General features: G+C 38.2%; 1 long non-coding RNA gene across 1 annotated transcript in view; it reads left to right on the top strand.

Moving 5' to 3' along the window:
• Window positions 1–2,922: 2,922 nt before the first annotated feature.
• Window positions 2,923–21,744, top strand: part of LOC113900764 — a 35,590-nt gene continuing 16,768 nt past the window's right edge. Inside the window, exon 1 of the long non-coding RNA XR_003513243.1 lies at window positions 2,923–3,427. This is a non-coding gene — a long non-coding RNA (uncharacterized LOC113900764). The remainder of the gene's footprint in view (window positions 3,428–21,744) is intronic.

The raw sequence follows: 21,744 nt of genomic DNA, 5'->3' as shown, positions 1-21,744 counted from the left end.
TTCTATGCTGGGAACTTTCTAAACACGGTACCTGTAAGAATGCAGTCAGCCTCTAAGTTGAAGCCTCTAAGATAGGCACCAGAGTTGTGTCTTTATATAGAAAAGGAAACTGAGGCATAGAGATATCATTAAATAACTTGGATAGAGACATATGGCTGATGGGTGTCCGGGCAGGATCTGAACTTGGACAGCATGGCTTCAGGGTCCATGCCTCTCTAGCAGCAAACCTATAATTTAACCACAGATAGTCTCAAGTTGAGAAATGAAATCCCTGAATAGGACCCTGACTTTCTTTGATGACCAGTGTGGATATTAGAATGTGGGCTTAGAATCGATAAGGCTCTTGACCTTGCTTTAAAGTACTTTCTAAAATAGCTTCTATCTGGTGTGAAATTGTGAAGGGGATAGAGTGGATCATGATTCTTAAAGGTACATGGAGTAGCCCAAGTTCAGTCTAATCATGGCCAGGAGGATCTGTGGCTGTTTTAAGTGTGCTTTCTCATCTATTTGGTGCATGTTATATGGGAAGCCACTTCCCTTCTTAGTTTAGTTGGCTATGGAGAGACTAATGAGCTCAGTCATGTCTGACTCTTTGCGACCTCATGGATTGTAGCCCACCAGGCACCCCTGCCCATGGAATTTTCCAGCCAAGAATACTGAATTGGGGTGTCATTTCCAACTCCAGGGAATATTCCTGACCCAAGGATTGAACCCACGTTTCTTGCATTTCCTGCACTGGCATGCAGACTCTTTACCACTAGCACTAGGAAGATGATAACACCAGTGGTATAGGGGATGTTGGTGAAAGTGTATATTCTTGGCCTTCAGTAAACATCAATAAATGACAGTCATTAGATTTCTAGCTGTTGTCACATCCTTTGCTTGTGGGTTCCCTGTTCCAGGATTAGATTTGCAGAGCTACTTGAAAGCCTGCAGGGATAGGGTGGAGCATCACCTTAAGCCAAGAAGACTTACCTTAAAGGACCCTCTAAAAAAACAAGAAACCTCTTTTACTCTTTGATTCTCTAAAAAAAAAAAAAAAGAATATTTTGAGTCAAACTAGCAATGTACAGCTCAGAAAAACAAAAACATGTATACCTGTGGCGGATTCATTTTGATATTTGGCAAAACTAATACAATTATGTAAAGTTTAAAAATAAAATAAAATTTAAAAAAAAATAAAAGAAAAGAAAAACAAAAAAATCATTATTTAGTGGTCAGGGCAATGAAGTAGAAGTTAGATTTCACATCTTAAAGGGACAAAACAAACCCAGGGTATAGGTTATATTTGAAAGTCTTCTAAGAAAGCTAAAATCAGATCTAGCCCACAAATCACACCTGCCCAGCTTAAGAAATAGCAACGCTATCCCCACTGATTGCCATCTTCTCTCCAAGTCTCCCTGCTGTTCGAAAGAATCCTCTACCAGGGAGAGGGATAGAAGGGAAAGGTTTATTTCAGTCATATTCCTGAGAATGGATCCCTTACGCTTATACCCTCTGAATCAGAATTTTCTGGGAGATGGGAAGAACAGAAAAGTGTTTAAAAATCTCTCATACTAATACTGAAACATAATTTGCTCCACCTGGACACCACTGTGTTTTAAGAACATTTACATAGATGCACAAATGTATGAATAATATGTTTGAAGTGATAAGTTATTCTCTGAGCCACACACACACACACATACATATAATTCTTATGACTGTTCACTTCCTGTACTCACTTATCTAGCTAAACATATCTTAAATATTTCGAAACATATTTTAGAATTCACTTCTAAGGGAAAAAAAATCCATCCCTCTTAATTAACTGTTACACTTTTGTTCCTATTAATACCTAGCATCCTCTAATGTTTTTGCTTTGACCACCAGGAAGCTACATTCAATGCTTTGTTATTATCATATTTCAGATTTTTGGCAAATTTATTTATATCCTTTCCTGTTTTTGTTCTTCTGATGATCTGTGCCTAGTGTCAAACAAGGTCTTTTGTGTAAGACATCCCAGTCATTATTAGAAGTTGATTATATGTAAATAATTTACTAAAAAGAAAAACGGGCATTTATTCTCTAAGAATGCTTAAAAGCTGGAATGTATGGGAATTTCACATTCAGATCTTTCCTTGCCTCTTTTTCTCTGGGGTCCCACAGGGAAGTGTTCCTGGAGGCTCCTTCCTACTCATCTTGTGATAATAACTCAGAACGAACATTAATCCAGAAGGGCCCTGTCTCGTGTTAACAAGAATTTTTCAAGGAGGTCCATTTGAAAGGGCTTGGGGATGATGTGCTATGTCATAGCTTTTCACATAACAGGTCTGAAGATAATCATTTCTGAGAAAAGATGAAAGGGACCCAAACCCGTGGGGCCTGAGAAATAATGACAAGTCTGGAGAACAGGCCAGATGAAAGGAGGGTAAAGGACATTGTCAGCGTGCCACACGGAGGCTTTGGTTCAATGGGAACACGCTGGAAAAAAAAATGATGAAAAAACACACAAAGAGCACACCGTGTCTCTGCTCTGCTCCCCCACGTGCCTTGATAAACCGTGGACACGGGAAGATGAAGGCGCCTGTTCCCCAGACAGTACCACCCAGGACAAGAGCCTCTCCCTGGCTTCCTTGCTGCCTTCTTTTCTCAGCCCTTAGTGCCCCTCCATTTCCCTTTAACATTTTCCACGGCATCATTAGGCTTCTTTTTTTTTTTTTGTACACTTTTGAGATTGCTATTTCATCTCGGTCCGATAACATCCAAGTTTTTAGCTAAAAGTTGCTGTGATTTGTTTTGTGATTTCTGGAGGAGAGTTTGGTGTGTGGTTGGCATACTTCAAAAGCAGCCCTGTGCATTTCAGCTTCTCCTCTCCTGGTAGAAATGTGACAGTCCATCCGTTTCCCCTCCCAGACTGCTCACATTTGTGCCCCAGCTCAGGCCCGGTCCCCTGCCCATTCACGGCAGGCATGAAGCAAGAATTCCTGGTTCACCTGGAACACACAAGTCACCCACGCCTCTCTGGGGGGACGTCTGGCAGCTCTTTCCTCAGTTTCAGGGATGTTTCAGGCAGCCCTCCATCACTGGAAAACACCAGATGGGATGGATGGAGGCAATTTTGCAGAAAGTGCTGCGAGATCGGCTTCCTCAGTGGTCTTTCCAGCTGGAAGCAGAGCGGCCAGAAAACACTGCGTTCTCAGCCCAGTTTCATCGCCTCGAGAGCTACAGATGGCTTCCCCAAGCACCTGAAGTCTGTGCCGCTTCCCTGGACAGAATATGCTGCAAGCTGCAGAAAGTCTTTTGTCTGTCCACAGCGCAACTCAGACCCCAATTTCTTACTGCCTTGAGAATGAGAGCAGAAGACGCAGAGTAGAAAGAGCCAGAAGGTGGGGAAATGAATGTTTAATGTTTGAAACTCCCTGGGACTGGCCAGCTGCTCAAAAAGGTACATCAGGGGATATTTATAACATGGCTTCCTGTGGGCATGCATAAACAAGGCTTTGAAAATCGTCCAGCTCTCTTCCTCCAGAAAGATGTGGATTTACCAGTTGAGTTTGAATTGATTGCATGATTCTTACATATTACTGACTATAGCATTTTTTTCTTGTGCTTTTCCTCTCCTTTTCCTTTTCTTTCTTTTGGACTCTTACTTGACTGTTTAGTTCTATGAACATCAGCCAGTAGTCACAGGGGCTGGGATCAAGGCATTGGCACAAAGAGCCATGGTCACTGAATTGCTTCTGCTACTGTTTAATGAGTCTTGCATTTGTTTTAAATTTGAGCTGAGTGTTGGGGGCTGAGGCTAACTGGCATGGTAAAAGGGTTGGAAGGAAGAGTAACCCTGGGACGGCTGTCAGAAAGGCAGGCAGAAGTGATCTTTGGTTTTACATAGTCGCCCGCAGGAGGCCACCAGTGGTTGCTTCGTGTCAGGCCCAGGAATATTCCACTGTCAGTCAAGACCTCTCAGTTTCTGCATGGTGTCATGGAAACTATGTTGAAAAACTAAATATTTTTTTCTGATTGAAATACGATTTGCATCTTTTTTCCTTATTCCTCCATACAAAACCAAGTGTCAACCATTTCAGTCCAGGCTTTGCCCTGCACCTTTCATTGTTTCTCAACCACTAGGGCTGAGGAGCAAAAAAGATTGGCACTGATAATCTTAAACTCAAGATTCCCTCAAAGCTGGTGGGCTGGTGGTTACACTGAAGCAGCCTCCTGGGATTTGGGTATAGTCTTTCTTCAAGATGGTCTGCTTTCTTGAAGATAAATGAGGCTGACAGTCCATGCCTGCCATGACCCACACAATGCAGGGAATTCTATTCAGAATGCCACATATCAGTGCAGCTGCTGGCCAGGCTAAAGGAAAGTGCAGGGCCAACCAGATAACAGGCAAGAGTGAAGGATCCCGACATAGTAACAGCCTTTGTGCAATAAAATATCTTTATATTAGAGGACTTGGAAATTGTCAAAGTCCTTTTGTATTTGTTGATTCATTTCAGTCCTGCACAAAACCTTCAGCATGACAAGGGAAACAGCCCAGAATCTATCGGTTTTCTGTCTAAAACCTGGAAGGTGAGCCAAAGCCCAGTATTTGTCCAGCAACTCGAGACTTGGCTGAACTGTTCTTATATTCTGTGGGTTCATTCAAAGGGCTTTGGAATGTGCAAAATACAGCACCGTGTAGTTTTGGAGTCCAGAGGATCACATAGACATATGTACAAGCAACAAAACAAATGGGGTAAGGGATGAAATTGTACAACTGGCTTTGCCATGTGCTCAGTGGTAGATCCAGTACCTAAAATATTGTTTGATGCTTACAGTAACAATTCTGTCCTCAATGATATGAGGAAACCAGTGCATACAGACAACTATTGTCATTTACTAATTTCACAAAGTTCATGAATGATGATGCCGGAATTTAAACCCAGGTCTTATCGGCTATACCCAATTTGTTCCAAATAACGTCTAATAGTACTTAGTGCTCTATCACTTGTAAAACATATTCATATACTCCATTGCACCAGATCCCTATCACCCCTGTAGGAGTTGGGTAATGTGATAGATGAGGGAATGAGATTCAAATAGTTAACTGATTTTTCCCAGATCCCAAGGCTGGCAACTGGGAGAGTCAAAACTCCGTCCTTTTCAAATCTTCCTTTTGAAAATTCTTTTTCCTATTTTACTCTGCTTCCCTGATAAACAGCATCAGCAGCCACTTTTTATGGAGCAATTACTTCCTCTCAGACACTACACAAAACATTTTACCTGGGTTCTCCCACTTAACTCTCACAACAAAACTAGGTGAGTAACCATTGTTACTCTAATTTTTCAGACAAGTAATTTAAAGACTACGCTCCAAGGTTACACAGCTAGTGAGTGGTAAGACTGGGCTTTCATCCCAGTTACTCTGGTTCTGACTGTAGAATCCAAACCTTCACAGCTCTTCCTGCGTGTGGCATAATATACTTGAGGTGCACAGTTCCATGGAAGGATAGAAGAAGGAAATATTGATTTCAGCTAAAGAGATCTCCAAAAGCTTTGTGAAAGAAGTGACATTTGAGCTGAGCCTTAAGAGATTAAGTATCTAAGGAACAGATAGGCTTAGTGGCTTGTTTAAAATTTTATAAGTTCTTCAAATACAGGTTTTCTTAAACTCAGATTCAGACTTTTTTTAAAGAATGTATTCCCTAGCCCTATCTAACTGTTCCCTTCCTTCTCTGTAGACCTTTTCTCTCTTTCCTTGAGCTACAAAGAAATAGGCAGAATTTAGAAGGACAAGAGCCTCAGATTCTTCAAAGATTATGTATAAAAATATAGTAGTGTCATTCCATGGAGTCAAGTACAAAAGGTACAAATTGAAAGCATATATTCATGCCCAAACTAACTCAAATCCCTCTGCTAACAAAAACAGCGTCAATTTGCTCTATGAGTATGTACGATCTAAAACATCCCAGCCTGTGAATCCAGACCTGAGAAATGCCCTAGCAGAGCTTCCATTCATGAAATGATATAAAGCAGAAGTAAAGCTTGACTCTATAGTCACATTTTTAAAAAGCTATATTTCTATACAGTTTTCAAACACGTGTAAAACTCTTTTTCATGTGAAATAAATACAAGTCCTGAGTAGTTTTAATTAGCGATCTTGGAGACACGCTGCACCTGTTCCAATTCATCTGCAGAGATGAAAACCCTTCACCCTTTTCATTTGCTGACAAGTTAATAGACATTTCCAACTCAAGCCAGCACATGGAGTTTTGCAGCTTTCTTGTGACAGGTGAATAATAAAGCTGCACAAGAACATGGCAACCATACACAGGAAATCCTCAGCGAGGATAAATTCCTGAGTAGAGGCGCTAGGTCGCCCATTGTTCTGCAGGGCCCTGCATGTGCAGCTTATGTATCACTTTGTTTTTATTAACAGATTTACTGAGTTGTAATTTACATCGTGTGTAATCCTCCCATCGAAAGTGTACAATTCAGTAAGGTTAATATATTTCAGAGTGGTGCAGCTATCACTAGAATCTAATTTTAGAACATTTCCACCACCCCCAAAAGAAATTTCATGCCATTTACAGTTATTCCCTATTCAACATCCCCCTCAACTTCAGTTCTAGACAACTACTCTGATGCTTCATTTTTATATTGTAGTATAGAAGGTATTAACTGTTTCATATGCTTGCTGCTTTGTATATTGGGCTACTGAGTAACTGAATGGCACTTGCATTCATTGGAAAACATGGTATGGTATGACTATTACCATGGTAGTATGTGTGTGTGTGTGTGTATGAGCATCTGTATTCATATGTCCGTGCAAACAGGCTAAACAGAAATAACAAGAAATCATTCCTGAGGAGAAGCAGAGGTTGGAAGACAGCTTATACTTTGATAGCAAAGCTGTCAGCAGAGATCGTTTAATATAACAAGAGGCATTTTACAGAGAAAAGAGCAAAACTACAATTACAGTGTTTTCTCATTATTTGGAGATTCTGTAATTGCAGGTCATCTTTCTAAAATTTATTTGTAACCCCAGCATCAGCTATTCATGATTTGCAGTCATATTCAGACATGCGTAGAACAGCAACAAAAATTTGAGATTCTTCACTCTCTTCTCTCATGTTCCTAGCTGAGGTCAATCAAGGGGACGCTTTGCCATCTTGTTTAAGCTCTCAAACGAGACCAGTGCAGATGGAGAAGGTTAGGACAGTGCAGTACGATGCAAGAAGCTTCAGTTCTTTGGCCAGTTGGATGGGCTTTGACTCCAACTTTGGCACCTGTTAGTGGAGCAGCTTTAGGCGAGTAAGTTAAAATCTCTGACCTGACTTATTCATTTGTAAAATAAAGTAAAATAAAGAGGATAGAATCTATATGAATGATTTAAGATTTAAGATTATGGTCTATGGGAATCTCTCTCTATCTCTCTCTCTCATCTTCCTCTGGTTCTCTGTCTCTTTCTCTCTTTATTGTCTATTTGTTTCCTCTAGGGGTACTGGTTCACACACTATTCACTAATTCTGTGTTCCTGGGGAACTTGAGAGAACGTAGCTCTTGTGAATAATGAGAATCAACTATACATTATAGATATTGTTGACTGTGATAGGGAAGAAGGAGACTTTTTCATACAATAAACTTTCTGTGGATAATTTATCCTATGAAATAATGACAACTCTCTTCAAATTTCCTTCTTTCTTAATACATACAGTCTTATAGGTAGAGGTCATTCCTAAGTTTCAAAAGATAGAGAAGAAACCTTTGAAACTACAAATTAGGAATTTACTTTACTGCTAGTAATGCAAATCGGAGTCACTGGACTTGAAAACGGAGATTTGTTATTCAAACATAACAAGATATTTGAGGGTTGAGATGCTGGTGTTGGTTTAGCTGCTCACGGTAGAAACCAAGGCTATTACCACCCTCCCACTCTATCATCCTCAGTACTGGTTTTCATCATCATGTTTTTGCCTCTCAGACACAAAATGGCTACACAACCACAGACCTCATGGGAAGGGAGGGTAAGGAATAGCACATAGAACAGTAGTCAATCTGTCCTTTATTAGGATCAGAAAAGAATTTTACCAGAAATGACTCCCCATAATTTTTTCATCAGTCTCATTTGCCAGAAATATGCTTTATGGCTATTTAAGACCAATTAGATGTTCTAATTTTTAGTGTGACCTGGTCATGTTGCTATCCCCAATGAAATCAAGCTTTGATAAACCATGAAGAAGAGGTCACAGGCATTGGATATTCTAGGGACTACATGGAATTGAACACAGTATCTGGATATAAGCAGACTGGAGCCTCATTTGAATTTCTGATGTGGTATCATTTCTGGTAGGTAGCTCAGGTGCAGAGATGTTCCCTGGCTTTAACCTTGTACCATAAAATGAAAAACTGGCTATCCAGGATTGAGACTCAACTGATCCTTCATCCCACTACAGCTCACGAGCTTCCTTTATGACTATTTGGTGAAATATTTTATTCTCTGGAAAGAATGTAAGTCTGCTGCATGGATACAAACGTGAAGAATTATTTCTGCAAGTTGAGTATCTTGTTAAAAATAAGAGAAGAGACATTTTCAAATAAAAATGTCAGTCAGAGGATGAGAAGTTGAAAATCTTCATTCAGCTTCCCATGTGTATTTATAACGCTTGAGCCAAAGTAGGATATAAGGGCTGCTCTATGACAATGTAAAAGTCTTAAAAATCAGAATTTTCCCAACCAGATTTTTGAGAAGTATTCCCACATTATTCTAAGCCCTTTAAAAACTACATAATATTTTATTAAAATGTGGCAGGTTTAAATTAATAAAAAGTAATTTTATTAATTCAATGCATACATTTAATACATGAACTTATTTCATGGACCACTAATATTTTTGCTGCTAAGTCACTCAGTCGTGTCCAACTCTGTGCCACCCCATAGACAGAAGCCCACCAGGCTCCCCCATCCCTGGGATTCTCCAGGCAAGAATACTGGAGTGGGTTGCCATTTCCTTCTCCAATGCATGAAAGTGAAAAGTGAAAGTGAAGTCAGTGGTGTCCGACTCCTAGCGACCCCATGGACTGCAGCCTACGAGCCTCCTCCGTCCATGGGATTTTCCAGGCAAGAGTACTGGAGTGGAGTGCTATTGCCTTCTCCGCTAATATTTTTATTAGTTCTCAAAACATTGATCTTAAAAAACTTTTAAGTATTAGACTTCTAGTAAAAAATTTTAAGTTCATACTATCAATGACTGATAATTTCTCCAAGATCCCATACAAATATCAACAAAATTATATAACTTAGAATAATCTTATGAGCCCCTAGAATTTGAGAACAAAACAAAAAATGAGCTCAGGCCAAAAAATATCAAGAAGAATCACTGACAATGAGACTAGTAAATCTGACTTGGGAAACAGATCATGTTTTGTATAGTCTACACCTTGAACTAAAACTTTTCCAGCCAGGAAAGTGGTAACAAAAGCCTTTGATTCATTGCGTTGTCTAACCCTTGCTCAAGGTCACAGAAAACAGGTTAAGTAGAAAACTAAGCAGCTGCTCCTCCTTACCCCTTTTACCTCCACATCATAGTGACTGTTTCCTAGACTTTAAGAATTCATCGTGGAGAATAAAGTGGTGACCAGTGTCTGGGTTCAGCAGAACCTGAGTTAAACCCTAGGTCCCTGACTAGCTTAGGTGCTGTACTTAGGCTAAATATTCATTTTCTCATCTGTGAAATGGGAGTAATAACAGCACCTACTTCCAAGAGTTATGATGCTTATTTGAGGTGGTTTGCACAGCACAATTAGTCCTAGAGGAGACTTTCCTGGTGATACTGTGGATGAGAATCTACCTGCCAATGCAGGGGACCACAGATTCGATCCCTGGTCCCGGAAGATTCCAAATGCCACGGGGCAGCTAAGCCCGTCTGCCGCAACTACTGAGCCCACGTGCCACAGCTCCTGAAGCCCTTGTGCCTAGAGCCTGTGCTCTGCAACAAAAGAAGCCACCACAATGAGAAGCCTGCACACCACCACAAAGACTAGACCCTGCTTGCTGTAGCTAGAGAAAGCCCAAGCGCAGCAACCAAGATCCAGCACAGCCAAAAAATTTTTAAAAAAGCCCAAGAGTTCACATATATTAAGTACTCAGTAGTTGTTCTTACCTATCATCTATCAAACTATTATTGCGCTTCCTGACACCATAAGGTACACATACAAGGGAGGAGGAGCGATGATGGAGGAGGCAGAGATTCTAAAACCTGCCATTGGACTGAGGTACCATGGGCTGACTGGTCTGAAAAATGGGACATGCACTTCTTGGCCTGCATTGTCCTGTTTGTCCTTAATAACAACACAAAGGAGCATCATTTGTGGCAAAGTCTTAAAGTATGAGAGGCTACGGTTGCTCTGCTGAATATATTACATGAACTAAGAATTACAGATTGACCACACCTCTTTGCCACACTGTGGAAAGACACAGATATTGGAGCCTAAGAAAAGTCCACCACAGAAATACTGGCTATGCAAAAAAAAAAAAAAAAAAAAAAGCAGGTAGTTACAGGGTTACTGGATCAATAAAACAAGACTAGGAGTCATAGGGAAGCAAAGATTTAGGTGAAGACTGATACAAAGAGGAGGCAGGATACAAAAATAAACTCTAAAGTAGTAGTTCTTAATTGAAGGTGATTTTGCAACCCCCGCTCCCCCGCCTCCGGGAACATGTGGCAATATCAGGGGCAGTTTGATAGTCATGATTTGCTGCTGCCATTACTGGGTACTGGTTGGGAATGCTACTAAATATTTTGCAATATATTATATATGCTGCTATAAACTACATAAGGCACTCCTTCAAACCAGGCATCATCTGGCTCAAGTGCACTTAGTGCTGGGGTTGAGAAGCTCTACTTGAAAGAAAGGTTGATAGTAGAAACCAGGGGTATTGATCATTGGAAGTGACCCTACAGGAAACTGAATCACCCATTAAATGCTACTGAAAGGCTTTTTGCTAATTCAAAAGAAAAAGAAAATATGCTAGAAAGAATATGTTACATATAGACTAGAAGAGGTGAGACCCAACCAATGAAAAATAGGTATATATATAGAAAAAAAATGAAGACGGAAATACAGAGGTGCATCATAAATTAAAGTTTACCTAAATGGAAGCATCAGTTTGGTTTAGGTAAAAAAGACATCCTCCCATTTGTAGTAAACCATGTTTAAAAAAAAAAAATCTAGGTGTAAAAAAAGAATGGTTTCTTCTTTTGGTTTAAACAAAACCCAAGCTAGTCTCAAATTTCTCCTGTCCAAGGTAAAATGCCAAAACAAAAGAACAAACCAACATTCCATAGACAGACAAACAAAAATCTCCAGAACAAAGTCCATAGAAATTTAAGGACAAAGACTTCAATTAAGTAAATGTGTACCTAATCAATAGCCATCTTACATGTGCAAAGAAAGATACTTAGAGTCCATGCTTTCAACTAAAAAATATTAATATCCCAGTTAATAACAGCAAAATTGAAAAGTGATAACTTAGGATAGCCATGATATGAAAAGCCTGGTTGAGAAATAGAAACAGGTGAAACAACAATAATTATTTAAATTTTGGTAACAAAGTCAAATCCAAATATTAAAATTATTCTTAAAAGTTAAATGAATAGTAATCGGTTCACACATTCCTTATGAACAGTAATCTACATCTAATACCTTCAAATGAAATAATAAAAGCCAAGGTGACTTACCTGAAATGATAAATACAAAAGGTAATATTTTATTCATGATGTTTGTAATTTTAGAAATATTAGAAATGACTTCTTACAAATAAAATTGTCTTTAGAATTCTATTTTTAAATGTTTCATTCTTTCATGATCACTAACAATTTTAAATTGAATAATTTAGCATATGTATCAAGAGAAAGAAGAGCATAGCATAAGTGCAATATTTTTTAAATTCATAAACTATGCGACATAAATAGGACCAAAATCATCAATGTATTTTTAACCTTCAGATTACACTGGATAAAGAGAAGAGTTTTCTGTTAAAAACAATAATAATCCCATAATGAAGATAAATCTCTGTGTATTACATAATTTTTTCATCAAATATATAAAGCCTATTTTTTTAATGAATGCAAAGCTAAATTGATAGAAATGTTCAGATAGTCATAGATAAGTAGTTTTAAAAGAAATGCATTTATAAAAACTAGAAAAATATTTTCAAAGTTTGCATCCATAAACACAAAACATAATCATTAATAGTGTACAATTAAAATCACTTGTATAGAAATATGTATCCTAGAAACACAAAAATACACTTTAAAGAACTGATGAAATATTTACTTTAAAAATTGCATCTTAGAGTATAAATTAAGCAATAAAACATTACAAATATATGAAAATATACATACAGAATGCTCCAAATTCAAAACTATTGAAGCACATTACTTGAAAGTAAAAGAAAATGTTTCTTGAACAGAACAAATTAAGAAAAAACAGAATCTTATAAGTAACTCAAGTAAATGAGGGGGAAAATCTTTATTTTTTATTCAGCAACCATAAAATTCTTATCAATATTTGTAGAATGTATCCAAAGTTATGCTCAGAGGCAAATGTACATCCTTAAATATTTTCATTATTCATTAACAAATATTAAGCTAAGCTTTCAACTTCTATAAAATAATACAAGCCCAAGGATAGCAGCAGAATAAATAATTTTGAAATTTATTAACTCAATATATTTGCAAAATAAATTGAAAAATTTACTCTGTGGTGTAATAAGGAACATAATAATTAAATATTAGGAAAATAGCTTGCTTTTTTAATTAAGAAAAAAAAAAATGAATAAACCCACAAATATATGTTGTTAGAATGAAAGGACTATTTCAAAGTAGTGGAATTTTTAAAAGTATAAGAAAATTTTATGTAAAAACTTATGCCCCAAAATTTGAAAACCTTAATGAAAAAGAAACTTTCACAAGTTATTTTTAGTTGATGAAAAGTGATTCTAGAAATCTTAGAAAACAAAAAAATGTCTAACACCTATTGGAAAGAATGAAAAAAATCAAGGCTTACTAGGGTCTGATAGATTTACCAAGGATTTATTTTAGATTATTACTTTAAAAATTCCAATGTCATGTCAAATATTTCATTATATAGTAAAATATAAAAGTCTATCAATTTATTTTGTGATACAAATATTACCCTGAGAAGTAGACCATAATTAGCATGTCTCACAATTGTAGGCCAATAAAATTTATGAATGCAGTACAAAAATTATAAGTATATTACTGAAAATAGTATGTTAATGGAAGAATTATAAAAATCATTATTTATATTAGGAAATTATTTAAATAATCATGGAAAACATATTTCTTCAACATGACGTCTATTCTAAGCTAACATAATATAAATTCTCAGTTATGAAAGCTAATGTTATGATTACTGGAAAAAGCATTGTTTCTTAAATGTAGATTATGACAAAATTGCCTACTGTCCCCAGTGCTATTTCACATTGCTTTAAAACACTGACCAAGATAAGGAAACATGAAACACAAATAAAATGTGCAGCTATTGGTAATGAGAACAGACTATCAATATTTATGAGTTGCTTCTGTGAAAACACAATTAACTGAAATATGATTTAAGATAATATAAAATGAATCAAACCCTTCCCAATGCACTGGCAGTAGCAAATTGAAAGATGGAATGGGAAAATAAGGTGTTTATGATAACAACAAAACACAGACCAATGGAAAACCTTGATAAGAAATGTGGAAAACTATAGAAATTTTAAAAGATTAAACTATTAGCTTATAAAGCATGATGATATATATCATGTTTCTAGATGGAAATATCAAACATTGTAAGGGTAGTATAGCTCCCTAAATCGAGATAATCCCAATCAAGATTTAAATTAGATTGTTTTGTTCTTTTTGGCAAGGAAATGGAAGACTTATAAAGGTAAAGAAAGAACTGATAATGTTGAAACAGAATGACACAAGTGATAAAAAAAATCATTTGTAATAGATATAAAATTATAACAACCAAGAGATAGTTGATGATGATGCTGTGAAAGTGCTGCACTCAATATGCCAGCAAATTTGGAAAACTCAGCAGTGGCCACAGGACTGAAAAAGGTCAGTTTTCATTCCAATCCCAAAGAAGGGTGATGTCAAAGAATGTTCAAACTACCACACAATTGCACTCATCTCACTCACTAGCAAACTAATGCTCAAACTTTTCCAAGCCAGGCTTCAATAGTACATGAACTGTGAACTTCAAGATGTTCAAGCTGGATTTAGAAAAGTCAGAGGAACCAGAGATCAAATTGCCAACATCCGTTGGACAATTGAAAAAGCAAGAGAATTCCAGAAAAACAACTACTTCTGCTTTATTGATTACACCAAAGCCTTTGACTGTGTCAGTTCAGTCAGTTCAGTTCAGTCGCTCAGCCGTGTCCAACTCTTTGTGACCCCATGAATCGCAGCACGCCAGGCCTCCCTGTCCATCACCAACTCCCGGAGTTCACTGAGACTCACGTCCATTGAGTCAGTGATGCCATCCAGCCATCTCATCCTCTGTTGTCCCCTTCTCCTGCCCCCAATCCCTCCCAGCATCAGAGTCTATTCCAATGAGTCAACTCTTCGCATGAGGTGGCCAATGTACTGGAGTTTCAGCTTCAGCATCATTCCTTCCAAAGAAATCCCAGGGCTGATCTCCTTTAGAATGGACTGGTTGGATCTCCTTGCAGTCCAAGGGACTCTCAAGAGTCTTCTCCAACACCACAGTTCAAAAGCATCAATTCTTCAGCGCTCAGCTTTCTTCACAGTCTAATTCTCACATCCATACATGACCACTGGAAAAATCATAGCCTTGACTAGACAGACCTTTGTTGGCAAAATAATGTCTCTGCTTTTGAATATGCTATCTAGGTTGGTCATAAGTTTCCTTCCAAGGAGTAACCGTCTTTTAATTTCATGGCTGCAATCTGCATCTGCAGTGATTTTGGAGCCACCAAAAATGAAGTCTGACACTGTTTCCAGTGTTTCCCCATCTATTTGCCATGAAGTGATGAGACCAGATGCCATGATCTTAGTTTTCTGAATGTTGAGCTTTAAGTCAACTTTTTCACTCTCCTCTTTCACTTTCATCAAGAGGCTTTTGAGTTCCTCTTCACTTTCTGCCCTATGGGTAGTGTCATTTGCATATCTGTGGTTATTGATATTTCTCCAGGCCATCTTGATTCCAGCTTGTACTTCATCGAGCCTGGCATTTCACATGATGTACTCTGCATATATTAAATGAGCAGGGTGACAATACACAGCCTTGAAGTGTTCCTTTCCCAATTTGGAACCAGTATGTTGTTGCATGTCTGGTTCCGACTGTTGCTTCTTGACCTGCATGCAGATCTCTCAGGAGGTGAAGATTGAAGGTGGGAGGAGAAGGGGATGACAGAGGATGACATGGTTGTATGGCATCAGTGATTCAATGGGCATGAGTTTGAGTAAACTCCAGGAGTTGGTGATGGACATGGAAGCCTGACATGATACAGTTCATGGGGTCACAAAGAGTTGGACATGACTGAGTGACTGAACTGAAGAGATAGTTGAATTGATGTAAGGATCAAAACACATGTTAATTGAATGGAATAGTTGGCCTTAAACTACACTACAGAATTTATTAGAATCTAATTATGATAAAGAAAGCAACATACACCAATAGGAAATTAATTATTCAAGATATGGTATTGGGAGAATAAATGCATGAGAATGATGAGGTAGGGTTTTTTCCTTATATAGTCCATTAGTATGTATTCCATATATTTAAAGAACTGGTAGAAATAAAGATATTCTGCAAAGAACTCTACTAAAAGGAGTTTCCCTGGTGACTCAATTGGTAAAAAATCCGCTTGCAATGCAAGAGACTGCCTGCAGTGCAGGAGACCCTGGTTTGATCCCTGGGAAGTCTGGTGAGCTATACTCCATGGGGTTGCAAAAGAGTTGGACACAACTTAGTGACTAAACCACCACCACCAAACATACCCAACCTTGCATGTTCTTGTGTGCATATTTTGGAAGAATGATTTTTCTGAGTACAAATCAGTCACAAGATATCTAAAATATGTACTTTAGTAAAAACATAAAATGCAAGATAAATATTCTAGTTTTTTGAAGAATGTACAACCAGGAAACATCCTTTTTATATGTATATGTAGATTATTAATATATATATCTCTCTCACAATTTCAGTGATACACAATTGTCAATGAAAAGAGATTTAGGGGGATGAGAGTGGGATTAGGAAAAAGTCAAGGTGGGTTTCTGCTTAATTTTTGTTTTTCAGTATTTTACAAGGAGGAGAATCAATTTTGTTTGTGTAATTAAAATTAATTAGTTTTAAAGATAAAAATTAAATCCATGGATAACTTCATACAAAAATCATTGTATTATATGCACATTACACAATTTAAAAAGCAGAGCAAAAATTTATGAATCGAATGAAAAACTGAAATATTATTGCAATATATATTTTCACATTGAAAATGTCATTAAGAAACCTTTAAAAAAATGCTTCAATATAGAAGTGGCCACTTGATATGAACAATTTACAGAGGCCAGAAAATGCATTGAAAAGATCAATTCTGCAAGTAATCAGGGATGCAAATGAAAGTTATATTGATTTTTCACTCACCACATTGAAATAGATTTTTTAAATGTATTTCAATAGTAGAGAGAATGAATTTTATGAGCAGTTTTATACATTCCTAATGCGAGTATGAATTTGGGTAAGTTGACTATGAAACAGTTTATGTTTTTTTTTTTTTTTTTTAATTTACCAAAATCCTTAATGGAAATTTACCCTTTGCTCCAACAGTATTACTTTTCAGTTCAGTTCAGTTCAGTCCCCCAGTCGTGTCCAACTCTTCGCGACCCCATGGACTGCAGCACACCAGGCCTCCCTGTCCATCACCTTTGAGTAAACTCTGGAGTTTACTCAAACTCATGTCTATTGAGTCGGTGATGCCATCCAACTATCTCATCCTTTGTTGTCCCCGTCTCCTGCCTCCTTCAATCTTTCCCAGGATCAGGGTCTTTCAAATAAGTATTACTTTTAGTTATCTATTAAATTTTTAAGAGAGAGAGCGACAGGCAAGTGTTTGTACAAAATGATTATTGCATCAAAATTTATCATAGTATAAAAAATGAAAGCAATTCAAGTTCCAAACAATAGAGGACTTTAAAATGCAGAATATCTGCATGAGGCCCTGATAGGCACTAATTAAAAATCATGTCGTAGAAGACTATCCTCCATCATCATAATAAGTGAGAAAGTAGAATACAAAACTGTTAATCGGTTTTTGTTTTAGGCTCCTCTGTCTATGGAATTCTCCAGCAAGAATACTGGAGTGTGTGGTCATTCCCTATTCCAGGGTATCTTCCCAACCCAGGGATCAAACCCAAGCCTTCCACATTGCAGGCAGATTATTTACTGTCTGAACCACCAGGGAAGCTCTTTATTTAATAGGCATACATTGAATGCTCATCAAAATCCTTGCACAAAATAGCATCAAGTAATCGAAGTGCACATGTGTGTCCAAGTATGTGTAGACATGGAGATAAAGCAATATATATTTTGGTTATTTGTATGTAATTATATATAATTGATTTAAAGGTATTATTCATTTTCTTCATTAAACTCTTCTGCTCTTAAATGTTTTTCTTTTTAGTGAGCGTCCACTGTTTTCACCATCAGAAAAAGAAAAACAAGCATTAAAAATAAACAAAGCACACATCCCCTTCCTTGGTAAGTTTCTGCGCTTTTGCTGACAGCCCTGCATCCGCCAAACATTCAAACAGGCAATTCTGACAGATTCTGGAGGCATTTAACAGGCATTTTTATGAGCATTTAATGACCAAATATTTACAAATTCTCACGACACCTCTGTGAAATAGGTAAAGGAAGTGCATCATTCCTTCAAAAAGCAAGTTGTGTTTGAAGTTACTCCTTCACTAATCTTGTCAAGACTGTCAGATCGCCCCCATGCTACAAATGGCGATAGTTGAGATACCGCCATTACAGTTCCTAGTAATACAAATAGTAAAATGCCACAATAACCAGAAATAACTTTACCCGAAGGGGAAACTGATGCCTGCTTTGGTCACCTATGTCCTTTGTAGGGTCAACAAAGTCCCCACAGATTCCCCAAATCCATCTCCATGGATTCACTGACACAGGGACTGAGGCACCACATCCTTTCTCTCATTATTGAAGCAAATGTACGTTGAACACCTGCTTTCACAGCTGCTGGCTATAACGGCGGTGAAAAACAGCAAAACCTAAGTTTATGACTTCAGGGTGCTCACAATCCAGTGTAACTGAACCTGGTGTTCCCCCTCCCTCTCCTCTTCCCAGGCCTCCCAAAAACTCAGAGAGTGGTGTCCCTAAAGTCTTAGCTTCTTCAGAGTTTCCAGGACAATCTAGATATGAAATAGGACTATAATGAATACGCACGTATCTTTTGCTGAAAATTAAAGCACACTGCTAACTGGTCCTGTGATAGACTATCCCAACCTCCTTTGTGGTCTGGCATTACTTTCGGAGACTACATCCTGCCAATCAAACCCTAAATCTGATGCCAATAGAACAGTGCTGGTGAATATGGTAGCCACTAGCTACATATGGTGGCTATTTAAACTCAAATTACAATTAATTCAGAAGTTCAGTTCCCAAATTAGCCACCATTCAAAGAATCAATTACCACATGGCTGGGGCCATTGTATTGGGGAGGACAAACAGAAACATCATTGTGAAAGGTCTGTTGGGTGGCACTGCTCAATAGTTGTACTTGGATTTGCATTGTTTGTTAAATCGAAACTTTCCACATCCCCCACCTGTGCTCCTGAATCCTGTTGTCTAGTCTGTCTTCTCAGATGTAGGCTCTTCCCTAAATACCCCAGCCTTCGTCTCGGTAATGAAATACTCAGGAGAATACTGCTAAGCGACTATGTTTATGAGATTCTCAGTCCACATTTTCACTATGTTCTTCCCACCTTGCATTTTAAATGGGCACCAACTTTTGAATTGTGGCTGAGTCTGCCATGCACAGATCTATAAGGCAGTTTGGACCACTTTCTACTTTAGAAAGTGAGTGAGTGAGTGTGTGTGTGTGTGTGTGTGTCCGACTCTTTGTGACCTAATGGAATGTAGCCCACCAGGTTCCTCTGTCCAAGGAATTTTCCAGGCAAGAATACTGGGGTGAGTTGCCCTATTTCCTACTCCAGCAAATAAATCTTCCCAACCCAGGACTGAATCCACGTCTCTTGTGTCTCCTGCATTGGCAGGTGAATTCTCTACCACTGCACCACCTGGGAAGCATTTCAGAGTTTAATTCCACTTAATAGTAACCTATTCATCTTCCCACTATTCATTTTCTTACTGTTGTTCCCAACCCTGTTCTCAGCCTCTCAGGGTTGCCTCATCCCTGGACCTCACATTTATTTATAATATTCCTGGTTCCAATCACATCTCCCATCTGTCTGTAATTTATATTCTTTGTAGGAGAAACTTTCCTCTGGCTTCCTTCAAAGGTATACTTACCAATTAACATTGTCCTCAAGACTTGCAGGTATAAACATTTATCCCCACAAAGTACCTGAACTTAAATGAATTTCCTTGAACCTAGACTTGACTGCCACTTTTAGAATCCAAGTTCTTTGACCCAATCTTCTCCCACGGTCCTAGACTATATTTGTAGGAAGATCTTTTTCAAGGTTCTCCCTCCCTCCCCTCTTCCAGTCCCAGGAACTGCCAGAATAATATGCCTTGCATCTAAGTCTTAAATCATTCATCGAACAACATCAAAAGCTCCTATGTCTTGAGCACAGCACTACAATAAGAGAATATCCAGAGAGGAATGAAACCTTTCCTTAAGGAGATCACTATGTAATTATGACATGAAATTCTTTGACATGGAAAGAAGCCTTTCTTTCTGCTGTAAGAGATCATGTTCAGAATATAAGTAAAGCTTAGAAGAAGCAAATCACTGATCACAAATTTACTTCTGTCATAAATGAGAAGACTGGTTCAGAAATGAGGAGGCCATTAAAAAAAATGATGGAAATAAAAAAAAAAACTTTGCAAAGTTAGTTATCTTTGTGAGATTCTGGTTTTCATATATTTATGCTTTTTTAAAAAATATAAAAATTATGACTGAGGAAAAGAATATTTGCAGGGTTTCCTTGGTGGTCTAGTGGTTGAGAATCCACCTGCCAATGCAGGCATCACAGGTTTGATCACTGGTCCAGAAAGATCCCACTTGCCACAGAGCAACCTGCGCGCCACAGCTACTGAAGCCCACGTGCCTAAAGCCTGTGCTCCACGTGAAAAGCCACTGTGATGAGAAGCCCGTGCTCCGCAATGAAGAGTAGTCCCTATTCACTGAAACTAGAAAAAGCCCATATGCAGAATGAAGACCCAGCACAAACAAAAGTAAATAAATAAAAATTTAGAGGAATATTTGCAAATTTTCATTCTTGGGTAGTCTGGATTGCTCTGATCAATTAGAAGCATTTCAACTTTAGATTCATCTTGACCATTTCCTTGAGTCCCTCCAAGCTTGGTCTCAGTATAGATATTCCTCCTTATTCAAGGCACCCTGTTAATGAGTTTTATGATCTCAGACTGGTCTATTCTGAATACTCATTCATTCATTTATTCAGCACGCATTTGTTAATTATCCAGACAGTGTTAACCCCTGTCCTGGGTGTCAGGAACACAGTGATGGGCATGAGAGACAAATCCCTGGTTCCCAAACATGACACTCCGATAAACTGATAAATAAATATTAACATATCTGGTACTGAAAGCTGCTAGGAAAAATACAGTGGTGGGGGAATGGAAATCAGTTGTTTCTTAGGGTATTTAGGGACAAGCTTTTTGAGGAGGTGGCATCTGAGTAGATAGCAAACTGGAATGAGATGGTAAACTGTATGGATTTGGGAGGAGTGTCTCATACAGAGAGAAAAACTAATGAAAAATCCCAAAGGAGGGGAGTGGTATACACTAGTTTATGTTTTCAAAGGATTTTTCCAGCTTCTGTGTGGATGATAGACTCCTGGCAAGACAGAAGCAAAGACACTGTTAAGAGGCTGTGCATCCTTCAGGTGACTCAAAGCTATTGTAAGTCCCACACGTCCAGTACTCCTGAGTCATTCTGAACCCTAAGTAGGATGTATTTTTTTTCCTTATCTATCCCCTGTAATTTATTCTCAGGAATATATGTGTTTTATGTGTCTGTTTTGTCAATGTTAACCTTAAAAGCTCAATCATAATATTTTGTTGCAGGGATAGGAAAAGTAGTTCAATTTGATACTGTTTAGCCCTCAATTACTGAATCACAGCAGTGCTTACTGGAAATGGCATTAGTTGCTATAGTCTTGGTGTTTGTATTTTTACATGAAAAAGAGTAACTCCAGCATGGCCATCACCCCATTGCCAAGAATAAAAGCCCAGTTTCACCAGGGCATATCAAGACTGCCTTCCACTGGTCCGTCTTTTTGGCATTTGTGGGAGCTTATATATATATATATATATCAGAGAAGGCAATGGCACCCCACTCCAGTACTCTTGCTTGGAAAATCCCATGGACGGAGGAGCCTGTTAGGCTGCAATCCATGGGGTCGCTAAGAGTCGGACACAACTGAGCGACTTCACTTTCACTTTTCACTTTCATGCATTGGAGAAGGAAATGGCAGCCCACTCCAGTGTTCTTGCCTGGAGA

The sequence above is a fragment of the Bos indicus x Bos taurus genome, chromosome 11, assembly GCF_003369695.1.
Source record: "Bos indicus x Bos taurus breed Angus x Brahman F1 hybrid chromosome 11, Bos_hybrid_MaternalHap_v2.0, whole genome shotgun sequence".
NCBI lineage: Eukaryota > Metazoa > Chordata > Mammalia > Artiodactyla > Bovidae > Bos > Bos indicus x Bos taurus.
The sequence above is the reverse complement of the archived record's forward strand: the minus strand, read 5'-3'. Positions and strand labels throughout refer to the sequence as shown.